This window comes from Scyliorhinus torazame, chromosome 14 (genome assembly GCF_047496885.1).
Source record: "Scyliorhinus torazame isolate Kashiwa2021f chromosome 14, sScyTor2.1, whole genome shotgun sequence".
Lineage (NCBI taxonomy): Eukaryota > Metazoa > Chordata > Chondrichthyes > Carcharhiniformes > Scyliorhinidae > Scyliorhinus > Scyliorhinus torazame.
This window is the reverse complement of record NC_092720.1, coordinates 173,803,762-173,814,467: the sequence shown is the minus strand read 5'-3', so window position 1 is coordinate 173,814,467 and position 10,706 is coordinate 173,803,762. Positions and strand designations below refer to the sequence as shown.

General features: G+C 49.9%; 1 non-coding gene across 1 annotated transcript; it reads right to left on the bottom strand.

Moving 5' to 3' along the window:
- Positions 1-9,465: 9,465 nt before the first annotated feature.
- trnah-gug (transfer RNA histidin (anticodon GUG)) lies at positions 9,466-9,537 on the bottom strand. The gene has a single exon. It is a non-coding gene; the product is annotated as a tRNA-His (tRNA).
- Positions 9,538-10,706: the final 1,169 nt, after the last annotated feature.

The following is a 10,706-nucleotide window of genomic DNA, read 5'->3' as shown; positions in this document are numbered from 1 at the left end:
CCAACTGTATCGATTCCACCCTCTCCAGTATTTCCTCCGATGCTTGCATTTTTTTCCTGCCCCACAGCAGGGAACTCCAAGCCGTCCAAGAGCATCCCATATCCGCCTCCCAGCCTCCCCTCCCCATCCCCAGTCCCCCAGGCTCTGTCCTGTACACTCCCCAATAAAATACATCAAACACATCATTAATTCTGTCCGGTGGCATCAACCTCAACCCCCACCTCCCCCCGCCCTCTGCAACACCCTCGCCTACACAATTTCCTGCGCCATCAAATTACATCTCAACTGCTGGGCTACCGGGTGACGAGCCTCTTCGCCGTACTCATACTGTTTAACGCTACGAAGCTGAACCACCGCCTTCCCGTTGTCAGTCTGTCAAACTGCCCCTGAATCTCTTCCTCTTTGCCAGAAGCTCCCTGGTCGGGGCCAGTGAATAACTGGGGTCCACCTCCACGGTACACTGCAACAACCCGCGCCTCTTCTCCATATCCACGTTATCCCTGTGGGCCTAAAATAAATACCTTCCCCCAAACCACAGCCTTCAATCCCTCCCAAAGCGTGGCCACAGAGACCTCCCTGTTCTGATTAATATCCACAGAATGCTTTATGGCCAATCGTACTTTACTATAAACACTTTATCCACGAGCAAACCCGAATCAAATTTCCACCCGGTCTTTCTGCCCACCCTGTCCCAAGCCTCAAATCTACAAAGTGCGGTGCATGTCCAAAATGACTATGCCTGCATACTCTGCCCCCGCCACCCCTGGCAGAATCACCTTCCCCGCCCCCAAAAAAGTCAATTCGGGGGTACAACTGATGAACATGGGACTAAAATGAATATTCCCTCTCTCCCGTGTGCCTAAACGTCCACTGATCAATCCCGTCATCTGCTCCATATGCACCTTAACTCCCTTGCCATCCCTGCTCTAACCATCGACTTGGGCCTCAAGCTGTCCACTCTCGAATTCAGCACACAATTAAAATCTCGCCTCACGATCAGTTTCTGAGAGTCCAAATCCGGATTTAACGCCAACATGTTCTTAATACAATCCACATTGTCCCAGTTCGGTGTATACACATTGACCAGAATCACCAGCATCCCCACCAATACCCCCAGTTACCTTTACAAACCTACTCCCAGGTCGTGCACCGCCCTTGACACCACAGAGATCACCTTGGTACTAAACACGGTTGCAACCCCCTTGATTTGGAGTCAAACCCTGAATGGAACGTTTTCCCAACCCACCCTCTCCTCATTCACATCCTGTCATTTACCTATAAATGTGTTTCCTGCAGGAATGGCACATCTGTCTTGAGACTTTTAAAATGCGTGAATGCCCTTGACATTTAAACCGGCCAATTTAGCACTCAGTCATTTCAGATTACCACCCTCGCCTTGGGTTCCCGCCCCCACACCTTTGCTGAGGTCCACCATTATCCCCTAATGTGCAGTCCGCCTCTGAATGGCATTGCTGTGCAATAGTTAGCACTGCTGCCTCACAACATCGAGGACCCGGATTCTATCAGGGCCCTGGGTCACTGTCCATGTGGAGTTTGCCCATTCTCCCCGTGTCTGCGTGGGCCTCACCCCCACAACCTACAGATGTGCAGGGTAGGTGGATAGGCCACGCTTAAGTGCCGTTTGAAAAATAATCTGAAGTCCACCAAACTATGCACTCTCCAAACCACTTGTGCCCACACAAAATTGCCGCCACTCCATCTTTCCCTAGGTATACCTCGAAAAACAACCCAACGCCCCCATTCCCCCTCGCACAACCGCTCCCTTTCCCCTCCCACTCGCCCCTCGCCCGCCGTTCCGGCTGCCAGCTCAGCTTACCCCACATTGCTTGCTTCCATTTACTAACTTGTCTAGCTGGCAAGGCGGTCTCTGTCGGGAGGCCCAAATAAAGGACCTCGCCTCCATCGCCCATCTCACCCATCCCCCCACTCTACTTACTCCGTCCACTTTGCTCTTTGACCCAACTCTCTTCCCCCCCCCCCCCCCCCACCCTATGCATAACCGAAATATCCCTGGTAGGCCAGACCGAGAGGCCCTTAGCAGGAGCAGTGACCTCGAAGAAGACATCACACTTAAAATATAAAAATCAACAACATATTACAGTAGCAATAAACTATGCCCCCGACAAAACATGAACAGGACAAAGCGTCCCAATCCTATCCCTCACCAGCCCATGATCTCAAACAATGTCCTTCACCCTTTCTAACTTCTGAAAATAATGTTCCTTGCTCTTGAATGTTACTCACAACTTGGCCGAGTACAACACCCCAAACCGCATCTTGCACCAGTAGTGCGCCACTTTTGAACCCCGTCCGCCTCTTGGCCAGGACAGACACAATGTCTTGCTATATCGTACCCAATTCTCCTCCCAGCAACAGTCCCGAAATGTTTTGGCCCACCTCAATATCTTCTCTTTATCTTGAACCCTATGCATATGCACAGTCGCAGCCCTCGCTTTCTGTCTCAGGGAACAGTGGGCTCGATCCACTTCGTGGGTCCTCTCAAAAACTTCTAATCCACCAACTTCTGAAACATCTTCATCACAGTCGTTACTTCCACTCCATCCGGCAGACCCACAATGCATAGATTCTGCCACCTGGGCGGGTCTCTTAGTTATTGCGTGGACGATGCTCACAATACCTTGAACATTTCCCCTAACATCGACATCTCCTCTTCCAGTGATAAGATTCGGCCACTCATGTCTGAAATCGCCATCTCCACTTCTTTCATCGCCGCACCATGTGCCCCCAGGCCCCTTCACACTCACTCCAGAGACCCGCGACGTGACTCGACCAGTCTCCCCGCATTTCCTTGCGCTGTTGCCGAAATTAATCTATAATGAAGCTAATAAGGTACTCCGTCTGCACCGCCATCTTTCCCACGAGTGCTGATCCACGACGCTCCTCCACCCCATGGGCGAGCGCTCTCACCGACCTCTGCCGGGTCTGGTAACCCGTCGCCATCCCATACTGAGGGAGAATCCACAACCAACCTCTCTTCTCACAATTTATCACCAGAAATCACCAATGAAATGGCCAGAAAGTTCCACACAGGAGCCACTCTTTGTGCGACCACGGCCGCCACCGGAAGTCCAATATGTAAAATCTTGCAAAACAAGAGTATCAGTTTCTAAAAGCAAAACATAAAAAGAAGATACGCACTGGAAGTTGGTGAGGCGAGTACAGTGGATAAGCTCAAACTTGAGGATAGAATTAATAAACTGATATTGTTGTACGCCAGACTAAGTTCTGCAGGCTGTAAAATCATACATTAGAAGACGGGTTGTTGCTTGTTCACTTTGTGTTGGGCTTCAATGGACAAAGGCAACAGACGGAGGACAGAAATGTAAGCACGAGATCTAGACGGTAAATTGAAATGACACGCGGTGTGAGGTTGGCTCATCATTATCTTTATTGTTGTCACAAGTAGGCTTAAATTAACACTGCAATGAATTTACTGTGAAATTCCCTTTGCATGTTTGCAGACTGACGCCAGGTTTTCCATAAAGCAGTCACGCAGTATGCGTTCAATCTCCCCATTGTGGAGGAGGATGCATTGTGACCATCGAATGCAGTAGGTGAAATTGAACGAAGTTCCAGTGAATCGCTGCTTAACCTGACAGTAGTGGCCAGGGCCCCTTGTTGTGTGTATTGATGAAGTGAAGTGCAAGATGTTGCTGCAGCGACTTGGATGAAGACGACCATCCCTTTACTTTTTCAATATTTTTATTCAAGTCATTTTCACATATGTACACGAACTATCAGAAGAACACATCAACTATCAACTCAATTAACACCCAGAACCCTTTTCCCCCCCCCCCCCCCCATTACCAACACCCCGCCACATCCCGTCTTCCTAATTTTAAATTCCTTACCCTATCCTCCCCCAACTCTCCCGACTCCTTGCTGACCCTTCAGACCTCTTTAAATAAATCAATGAACCGTTTCCACCTTCGGGTGAACCCCTCTAACAACGCTCGCAAAGAGAACTTTACCTTCTCCAGCCTCAGGACTTCTGCAAGGTCGCTCACCCACAGGCCGACTTTCAGCGGCTATGAGTCGCGCCACCCGAGCAAAATCAGTCTCTGGGCTATCAGGGAGGCAAAGGCCATGACGTTGGCCTCTCTCACCCCTGGACTCCCAGGTTTTCCGACACCCAAATATCACCACCTCTGGACTCGGAATCATCCCTCATCCTGAAAACCCCTGCCAGAACCCCCAGTTTTGGACGTGCCCAGAACATTTGGACGTGATTATCCCCCCCCCCCCCCCCCGCCCCCTCCCACGCACCACTCACAACTATCCTCTACCCACGCAAAGAACCTACTCATCGTTGCCACCAACATATGAGCCCTGTGCACACCTTAAAATGGATGAGACTTAACCTCGCACAAGACGAAGATATGCTCGTCCTCCACAAGGCCTCCACCCATGTCTTGGCCCCCACCCAGCCCCTATTCCCATTTGCGCTTAATATCTCCGAACAGGGCTCCCTCCAACGCTATTAATCCCTAATAGATATCCAACACCTTCCCCACCACTATCTCGTCCTACTACAGCAACGTGTCCTGCAATCTCGCGGGTGGCAGCCCAGGAAAGGATGGCACGTCACTCCTTGCGAAATCCCGAATCTGCAGGGTCCTAAAGCCATTTCATCCAAGCAATTCATACACTCCCTGAAAGTCCTGCAGCCCCACAGATTTGCCTCCATAAAAAGTCCCCAAAGTGCTGAATGGTGCCCGCCTGCCACCAACTCCTGAACTTCACATCCCGTCCCACTGGCGTAAATCTATGGTTGTCGCAAATTGGCGCCCACACTGACGCATACACCAGCCCCACATGCCCCACCCCCTTAAGGCCAATATCGCCATTGGATTCGGCGTATACCTAGCAGCGAGAACGGTAAAGGTGCAAACACAAAGCCGTCAAACTCGTTCCCCTCCACGACTCTGTCTCCATTGGCCCCTAACCAACCCCTCCTCCACAGCCCACGTACGCACCATTGCAATATTCTCCTCCCAATAATAATTTATTATATTCGGAAATGCAAGCTGCACCCCTCACCCCCTTCCAAACAATGCTGCACCACCCATCCACACAAACACTGAGATCAAAATATTAATTTTCCTAAAGAACGATTTAGGGACAAAGATAGGGAGGTCCTGAAACACAAACAGGAATCTAGGCAGCACCTTCATTTTCACAGTCTGCCCCGCCCAGCCAGTTAGAGTGGTAACACATCCCACCTCTTAAAATCTGCCCTCATCCCCTCCACCAATTGAGCCAAGTTAAGCCGACGCAGCTGGGCCCAGCTCTGCATCACCTGGATACCCAGATACCTGAAGCTTGTATCCTATCTAAATTCTTCAATTCCTGTCTAAGGTTATCATAATTTGTCTTTCCCCAGTTTAGCACCTTAATCCGAGGGTTACCCGCATCTCTATCCAAAAGTACCTTAAAACTCTTGGAATTGTGGTCGCTATTCCAGAAATTTTCCCCGACTGAAACCTCAACCACCTGTCCCGACTCATTCCTCAATATTAGGCCCAGTATTGCCCCTGCCCTATTCGACTATCTATACATTGCATCAAGAAGCATTCCTGGATACACATTACAAACTCTGGCCCATCCAAGCCCCTAGTAGTAAGTGAGTACCAATTAATATAGGAGAAGTTAAAATCCCCTACCACATCAACACATGAAACATTTGCACCTATCGAAAATCTCTCTATCCATCTGCTCCTCAATCTCTCGCTGGCAGTCGGTTACTGGCCCAACAGTTGAGGAAGAGGGGAGCGGCGAGGGAGATAGGTGGGGTGAGGGATGAGGAGGGAGAGCTGGAACGGGAAGCGGAGAGAGGGAATGGGGTGTTTAAGACATTCTATGAGAGGTTGTATAAGGCTCAGCCCCCGGAAGGGAAGGAGGGAATGATGCATTTCCTCGATCAGCTGGAATTCCCGAAGGTGGAGGAGCAGGAGAGGGCGGGACTGGGAGCACAGATTGATGTGGAGGAAGTGGTAAAGGGGATTGGGAGCATGCAGGCGGGGAAGGCCCCGGGACTGAATGGGTTCCCGGTGGAATTTTATAGGAAATATATAGACCTACTGGCCCCGCTTTTGATGAGAACCTTTAATGAGGCCAGGGAAAGGGGGCAGTTGCCCCCGACTATGACGGAGGCGATAATATTGTTACTTTTGAAGAAGGATAAAGACCCGCTGCAGTGTGGGTCCTACAAGCCCATTTCCCTTTTGAATGTAGATACTAAGCTCCTGGCCAAGGTAATGGCGATGAGGATAGAGGATTGTGTCCCGGGGGTGGTCCATGAGGATCAAACTAGGTTCGTTAAGGGGAGACAGCTGAACACGAACATACTCCACCTTAAACAGCAACTCCCCTAATCTTCTTTCCTGCCCTCTGGCATTAATCAGGAACACCTCACACTTTCCCACGTTCAGCTCATATCCCCAAAACAGGCCAAATCCCCCCAAAATCTCCATATGCTGCCCATTGACTGCGAAATATACACTAACAGGTCATTTGCATGCAGCGAGACCCTATGTTTGACACCTTCCCCCACTCAATTCCTCTCCAATCGTTTGATCCCCTAACTGCCATTGCCAACAGCTCTATCGTCATGGTGAACAGCAATGGTAGAGTGGGCAGCCTTGCCTTGTCCAATGGCGCAGCCCAAAGTACCCCAAACGTACTCAGTTAATCCGCAAGCATGCCACCGGCCCTGTGTAGAGCATTGGGCCAATCCACAAACCCATGCCCAAACGGGAACACTCAGCACCTCCAAAAAATATTCCCACTCCACCTAATCAAAAGCCTTCTCCCCGTTCATTGCCACCACCACATCAACCACCTGCCCTTCTGAAGGCATCATAGTTACATAATAATAATCTTTATTATTGTCGCAAGCAGGCTTACTATGAAGTTACTATGAAAAAACCCCAGTCGCCACACCAGCGCCTGTTCGGGTACACATAGGGAGAATTCAGAATGTCCAATTCACCGAACAGCATGTCTTTGAAGACTTCTGGGAAGAAACCGGAGCTCCCGGATGAAACCCAGGCAGACACAGGGAGAATATGCAGACTCTGCACAGACAGTGACCCAAGGCCGGAATCGAACCTGGGAGCCAGGCGCTGTGAAGCAACTGATTGAATAGCCTCAGCATATTTCACAACAGCTGCCTTGCCTTGACAAACGCCTATCACCCCTGGTACACAGTCCAAAATTCACAATGCAAACGCCTTGACCAGGAACTTGGCATGTACATTCAACAACGATATTGGGGGGTACGACTCACACTGCTCCGAATACTTATCCTTCTTTAGAAGAGAGGAATATGGAAGCTGGTGACAGTGTAGGGGGGAGTTCCCCCCTCTCCCTCACCTCATTTTGCACCCTCGCCATCCGTGGCCCGAGGTCCGCCCCAGAGGTTTTATCAAACTCTACCGGGAACCCATCCAGCCCCGGAACCTGTTCCGCTTGCATCACCACACATCATCCACCACCTCCTGCAGCCCAATTGGTGCAACCATGCCCTGAAGAAGCCCCTCCTCCAGCTTGGGAAACTCCAACCTATCCAGCAACCGCTGCACCCAAAGATGTGTAAGTTATGTGGATTCGCCATGCTAAATTGCCCTTCGTGTCCAAAATGGTTAGATGGGATTACAGGTTTACGGGGATAGGGTGAAGGTGTAGGCTTTGATAGGGTGATCTTTCCAAGGGCCTGTGCAGACTCGATGGGCCGAATGGCCTCCTTCTGCACTGTAAATTCTATGATCTATGATCCCCTCCTCCTCAGACAAGGGCTCCGATTGGTACAGCCTCCCATAACTGGCCTCAAAAGTCCCATTCACTCCCTCCAGGTCAATCATTCCTCACTCTACCAATCTACCACTGCCTGTTTCCGCAACTGTTTGGCAACCATCTTGCTTGCCTTGTCTCCAATCTCATACACTACCCCTCTGGCCCTCCGCAACTGTCCTACTGCCTTCCCTACAGAGACTAGCCCAAATTCCATCTGGACTCTCTGCCTCTCCTTCAACAACCCAGCCTCCGGCGCCTCCGAATACCTGCCTCGCCCATTGTAGGATGTTTTGCTTATCCAAAAAACGATGCAGCCGCACCACATCTCATTCAGCGGCTGCCTCACCTGTCGCCTCCTCCTCAGCACCTTGTGCACTTGGTCCACCTTGAGGGGCTGAGCAAAGGCGCTCTCCCCATCAACTTCTTCAGTATACTCTCCAAATACTCACTGGCATCCGCAACTTCAATGCCTTCAGGCATCCCAACAATCCTCATGTTGTCCCTCCTGGAACAGTTCTCCATGTACTCCACCTTTTCTTTCAGGCCCTTCCGGCATTCCTTCATCACTCCCAACTCCGCCAATGAGGCCATCTGCTCCTCCTGCTCCCCCACCGCCTCCTCCACTTTCTAAACTTTTGCGTAGCATGGTAGCATTGTGGATAGCACAATTGCTTTACAGCTCTCGGGTCCCAGGTTCGATTCCGGCTTGGGCCACTGTCTGTGCGGAGTCTGCACGTCCTCCCCCTGTGTGCGTGGGTTTCCTCCGGGTGCTCCGGTTTCCTCCCACAGTCCAAAGATGTGCAGGTTAGGTGAATTGGCCATGATAAATTACCCTTAGTGTCCAAAATTGCCCTTAGTGCTGGGTGTGGTTACTGGGTTATGGGGTTATGGGGATAGGGTGGAGGTGTTGACCGTGGATAGGGTGCTCTTTCAAAGAGCAGGTGCAGACTCTATGGGCCGAATGGCCTCCTTCTGCAATGTAAATTCTATGATAAATCATCCCACCTTGGGTCTCCAGCATCTGCTCGACTCGCTCAATCCCAGTTCTCAACGGCTCCACCACCTTGGCCAGGTCTAGGTCTTCCATTGCTTCTTTCTCTGATGCTGGAACTAGTTGTTCAATAGTTCCCTCAGATGCTCTGTCGACCACTGGGTGGGCTGCGCGCCCCCTTACCCTGCACCATATTTACTTTTGGTGCATTTTCCTGCTCCAACTGCTCTTAGTTTCGCGGCAAGGCCTTCCAGAATGTGTGATCTGTGGAGTTACAAAGACTAGATGTTTATTTTCCAATAGTTTCAAAGCACATATCTACATTAGCGCGAAAGGAGCGTGTAACCCCAGAAACAGGGATGGTAATAAAACAAACTCAACGGTGTTAGCGAAAGTGTGAGATGATACCATAGCATAATAAGGATGGAATGGAAGGAAAATAAGATTAGTGATTGAGAACGGGTAAAAATCTGGGAGAAAAGTTGAGTTTGAGTCCGGAGCTTCAGAGCCATGTAAGGGCGCTAAATAAGAAAGGATTGTATGAGGATTACATGACTGAATGAGCGTTTTTGCCGTCAAAATTTAATTTTTTCGGTGTTTGAGCATGAGCCACAGGCGAAATATTTAAAAGCACTCATTGCCGTGACTCGGATTCGAACCGAGGTTGCTGCGGCCACAACGCAGAGTACTAACCACTATACGATCACGGCGCCACATGCCACTGCGTGCGAATTTGTGCGCCCGTAGGCAGGTCATATGCTCACCCAGCCCGGCAGCGATAGATCTGCGTTTTCGGCAGCTCGGCTCCGCTGTTATCGCAGATGAATCATTTGAGCTTTAAACGGTGACTGCTGACTCCACATGAGTCTCACTGCTGAATCTTTCGTATGGGAGGTATTTTAATTTACTGTGCACACATCCTTCCAGAATTGTTCAGGAGTTTCAGCATATCATGCTTTTAATGTAAATTACACATTGGCGGGATTCCTGTTCATTGCCCGTCGAATTCTCGGCATAGCCTTGAGTGGACGGAATAACTGCAATTTCCGAGCCTTTTTCTCAATCGCGCAAATCATCGTGCCTTTGATTTGTCCTTAAGTTATTATTATGGCTGTCCAAAGGCCTTTGATTTGAGTCCAAAAAAAGCATCGCCAGATATTCAACAACCTCATTTTCACAAACTAAACAACAACGCAGGCACTCGAAATTAGAAATCAAAACATCATCTGTTGAGGTACACAGAAGGTCAAGAAGCAGTTTTCGAAAGTGGTACAAATGCCATGCTTCAGGAGTATGACATTCTCTGAGAGCAAAGGTATCTGCAGCCACAACTATGAAGCATTGTTATACAAGGAATTATGTTAGGACTGGATATGATCGGAACAGAAAAAAACGATCCCCGATTGCCACATTATCCATGCCACACCGCGTTCGGATCCAAGACTGGTTTCAAAAGGGTGGAGACAGAAAGCAAGGAACTACCGGTCAGTTTGCCAAACGTTTGCCATCGGGAAAATGTCAGAATCCATTATTAAAAATGTTACAGTAGGGCACATGAAAAAACATCAAGACAATCAGGCAGAGACAGCATGGTTTTGTGGAAGGGAAATTATGTTTTACCATTTTATTGGAGTTCATTGAAGGAGGCAGCACGGTAGCCTTGTGGATAGCACAATTGCTTCACAGGTCCCAGGTTCGATTCCGGCTTGGGACACTGTCTGTGCGGAGTCTGCACATCCTCCCCGTGTGTGCGTGGGTTTCCTCCGGGTGCTCCGGTTTCCTCCCACAGTCCAAAGATGTGCAGGTTAGTTGGATGGGCCATACTAAATTGCCCTTGGTGTCCAAAACGGTGAGGTGAGGTCACTGGGTTATGGGGATA